We start from the raw sequence: 4807 nt of genomic DNA, 5'->3' as shown, positions 1-4807 counted from the left end.
AAAAAAAAAAAAAAAGGAAAAAAAATAAAAGGAAAATCAAATCACCCTCAAATAAGTTCAGAAGATCCACATTTATATCAAGAACAATTTAAAAAGCTGGTTTCAGTGAAAGTCACCCACAGCAGACCACCAGCAGAAGGATTAGTTCTTTCTTGCAACTCCCTTGTGGGAAAAGAGTCAATGCTTTTGAAGCCTTCCCTTGAAACCATCCCACTCATCAAGAGAGGGGTAGGTTTTAATATAACAATTATAATAGTTACAATAGTCCAAGTCAAGCAGGAGAACTTTAACCTGGAATTGAACTGAGGAGGGGAATCACAGGCAGGACACTGAAGTCATGACTCCTTCCCATTACAGTTGTGCCACACTGTCCTGATGTTTCCTCTGAGCTCCTCTGTGTGAAATGTTTTTATATAAATTCAAATCCATAGTTCCTTATGAACTGAATTGTTCTATTTCTCTCACTTTGTGTTTGTCCACAGTAAAAGGCATTCCAAAGTCCTTCCTATTCCTCTTTACCTACAGAACCTCTAATGAGGGTGTAGGACAAGGCACTGTGGAAACTTCATGTTAGCATAAGTTCATTTGAAATGTAAGTGAACTTCAGAAATTCCCAAAGGAAAATATATTTCTAGAAAATGAGAAAATACCAACGAGTGGGTCTATGGAAATCAGGTTTCAGTGGGAGACGCTGGACCCAGACTCAGGATGTTTGTTGCAGCTATAAAAAACCAAGAAGTTTTATTTAGTGTAAACTTCAGTCTAACAGAGGAAGGCTTCTGGCAAGACTTTTCTGTTTAATTTAATTACTTCACCCTTGTTGCAGATAGGCTTTTGTTGGTGATATTGCAGAATACCCCCAGGGTATGCTTCCTTGAACTACCCATGTCGCAGTAGAAAAACAGTAATTTCACTTAGGAGTTAATGTTGTGTCTTGCATAGAAAATCAGGAATTATCTTCTTTAATGCTCAGAGTGAACCTAATCTATTTTTTTTTAACTATACAAAGCTACTGCATCAAAATGGGATCTACTAGAGCAGAGCATGATAGGTTAATTGGACCATTATTGTAGGATGGTACAATGCAATTATCACTTCTGATTCTGATATAATGTGGAAGTGTAGGTTCACAGTATATTACAACCTATTGTAAAATCCCATGGCTGGTAGGAAATTAACCATGTTCCACATTGTAATTAGGAAAAAAATATAAATTCTTAGTAGCAGTAATGTTGGCATACCTCCAGTTCCTTAAAAATACCAAAACTGTTTTTCACAAATTCATCGAGTTAAAAATAAGTACATTCAAATTGACTCATTCACTTGGGACTAGATTATAATACTGCAAAAGGTACAATATTAACAGTAGATTACTTTGAAGAGCTGGTCCAAGAATGCACATGAAATTAGAAAGTTGAATATTCCAGAATAAATAACCTTACATTTTATTTGTTGTTTATTTATTTATTTATTTATTTATTAATATGAAACTAAGGAAACCTTATTAAACAAATCTGTATGCATTGAGAATATCATTAGACTCAATGGGAAAGAAGTTCAATCCTTCTTCCAAAGAACAGAGAGAAAGTTTTTACCCTTCATCATTCCTAGCTGTCATTTATATTACCTGCACTCAAATCTAATCATGATGACTACAAGGCAAACTGTAGCAGTGTTTACCTCCAGATCTCTTTTAAGAACAGCGATGATTGCCTGGGCTCTGTCTAGGACAAACCTTTTGCTGAACTGACTTAGTTTAAACTGATTCCCGTAAGTGCTAAGTGCCTAGAAATTTCAATGAATGTAATGTTGACTTTTGCTTTTACCCTGAAAATCAGGACATTATGCTTCTTCAGGTGAGGTTTCAATTCCTAACTCAACTAATCTTTAACACATAAAAGTGTGATCCAACTAGATCAACAATTCTCATACACTTCACGCTCTCATTGCAAATTTGAAAATCCCAGCAGCTGAACATTTACTTTCCATGGTGTTCTTAGTATTTACAGTACTTCTGGGAAAAGAAGATGATTGGTCACTGGAGCTTCTCCTTGGAGTTCTGGTTTTTAAATCTTCTGGTTTCTGAAAATATTTTGCAATGTTTGTAAGCCAAGAGGTTTAAAGATATGAACACTGGAAGATGTATTCAGAAAAATAATTATCCAGAAGTGCCTGATTCTGAACACTGCTTCCACAGATAATTTGATTGATACTACCCTCTTGAGAGCACTTTGACAGATATTCTAACTCCATGTGCAAAAGTGTTGTTTGCTGTTTCTCCAGACACCGGAATCTGAAGATGCAGTTACATTAGTACCCATATGCATGGATTGTGAAGAATGCCCAGCCTTTTGATGGAAAGGCTACCACACAAGGATACACGAAGTTTTGAGTTATTAAGAATTGAGGATGAAACTAGAAAGAGAGAGATTATTGATTATAGAAAAGACCATGCAAACCATGATGGATAATTTCCTTTTCAAGTAATAGCAAAAAAATAGGGTCCCAAGGGACCTGAGCAATCTGACCAAACAGGGCAATTGGAACATAAATTGGCATTGTTTGAGCAGGTGAATAGGACCAGATGAGTTCCAGAGATCTCTTACAAAGTAAATTTGACTCCATGGGTGTAATTTTACCACATAAAAAGCATAGAAAATTGCACTGCATAAGGCTTCAGGAGGCCATTTAGTTCCTCCTCTTCCAGTGCAATGTCACCTGTTCTTGTTTCTCAGGACTGAAGTACTTGGAATATTATCTGTGCCTGAACATTTTTACAGCTTCCCAGAAATCTGTTCCAATGTACAATTATTCTTAGAATTAGAGATTTTTTTTCAAAGTTAAATCTAAATCTTCCTTGATATAATTTAAGCCCATTATATTTTGCCCTAAACCCAGTGCTGACAAAGATTGGTGTAATTAATATTTCATCCTGCAGCTACCTTTTCTACAGCTGAAGACAGCTGCACATCACCTTGGGCTCCTTTTCCCTTGACTAAACAACCTGTATTTCTTCAGTCTACAGTACACCTAGACCTCTGATCATTCTTCTTATTTCTTTTGAACCTTCTCTAATTAGTCAAGGGATCTCAAGAAAACAAAGCCCTGGCCTGGACCCAGTTCTACTGGTGAGTCCTTCTCAGTGCTGAGGAGAACAGAGATTATTTGAATGGTTTTAGCAAGTACTCTCCTTTTTGTAGATAACAAATTTAGCATTTTAAAAACAACATAGTATCACTGGCTCAGCTTCAGCTGTAAGTGTTTTAGAGTGTTCTCCCCACTTTGCAAGTTCACAAACATTTTTCAGTGATCATACTGCTTTTATTATGTCTTTGGTGAGACACATGTCTCTGCAGCACCAATCAGACTTTATAGGAGACCATCGACTGCAACTCTGTGGTACTCAGAAGGGCTGTATTTCAGAGCAAAATTTGAACATGGACTTTGCTATATGCCTCCTTGTCCTCTTTTCTGAAAGGGGAGCAATGGATAGTTATAGACAAGTAATGACATCTTAGCATGTATTTTCAGCTAATTATTGCAAATGCTGGATGTTGTTTTATCATCTGTTATCAGAAAGAACAGCAGGCTACATTAGATTTCCTACTAATTGCAAAGGATTAAAATAACAGCACAGTTTGTGTACCTGGTTGGATTTCCTTATTAGCTACATTTTTATGTTCTAATTTTTACTTGGTGTTCTATGCAACCAAATGCAATTGTTAGCGATCAGATTCTGAGGGACATCTAGAAATAATGAGGAGGCCTTGAAATGTTGCCTTCCCTGCCAACAAAACACTATCACTTAAATGAATGCTTCTAGGAATGCCTCAGGAGTACTATGCACAGGATGGATCACTTCAGATTAGTTAAAATAATGATGCCACATAGAAACCTTTTTTTAGCTCTTTCTACCTCAAACTGTGGTAAAAAACGGTGAAATATTGGCCTTTAAATCCATTAGTAGTCATTGGGTGCCTTCCTTCATGAGGAAGACAGACCAGGGGGAATTGCGAGGCCAGTCGGTAAGAAATCTATGGCAGAATGGAGCATGTCTAATGAATCTTGGTCTGAAAGATGCAGAAGCATTGTTCAGTTAAAGAACTGAAGGACAAAAGCTAAAAGAGACATGCCACACAGTATCATTACGTTTAGGTACATGCTGTTACTAAGGTATATAGATGAAGGAAGCTGTGCTTAAGGAGAGTAAAAAAGCCGTGAAAAGGCAGGAGGGCTGATACTGTGCACATCCTTCTCAACTGTGGTGTAAAAGCAAAGGTTCCCATTCATCTTATGAGTGGTCTACAACAGGGATGCTCAGAGTGCCTGACTATATTACTACCAACTTTCACAGCTTTTCATGGACCACTGGGAATTCTTTGTTTTCAATTTTTAACTGAGAAAACTTCTTTTTTCCATGTCACCCACACCAGTGGGCTGGCATTCATACAACAACAGTTATGGAGTCATTCATGCAAAGAGACACAGATCACAAAGCTCTTGCTGTCTCCCGTGGGTATAAAAGGCAAACTGAAATTGTAGTCTGAACAAATGTGTCACAGTACTGGCATTTTTTAACACCTATGCCAACAATGTGACTAGGATAACTTCCAGAATTTAGCATAAAGTAAGAAAATCTGCAGCGTTTACAGCTATAATTCAGTTTATATAATGGATATTTATTTTCACTGTACATCTGGATTAATTTACTGGCCATTTCAAGCTGTTTGATCCAAAATCTGGTGCAGAACTTTTTCTTCTCTCTCTCTTTTTTCTTCTTTTTTTTTTCTTTTTTTTTTCTTTTTTT

Source organism: Chaetura pelagica, unplaced genomic scaffold (assembly GCF_000747805.2).
Source record: "Chaetura pelagica isolate M959 unplaced genomic scaffold, ChaPel_1.0 scaffold722, whole genome shotgun sequence".
In the NCBI taxonomy this organism is placed as follows: domain Eukaryota; kingdom Metazoa; phylum Chordata; class Aves; order Apodiformes; family Apodidae; genus Chaetura; species Chaetura pelagica.
Note: the sequence above shows the minus strand (reverse complement) of the source record.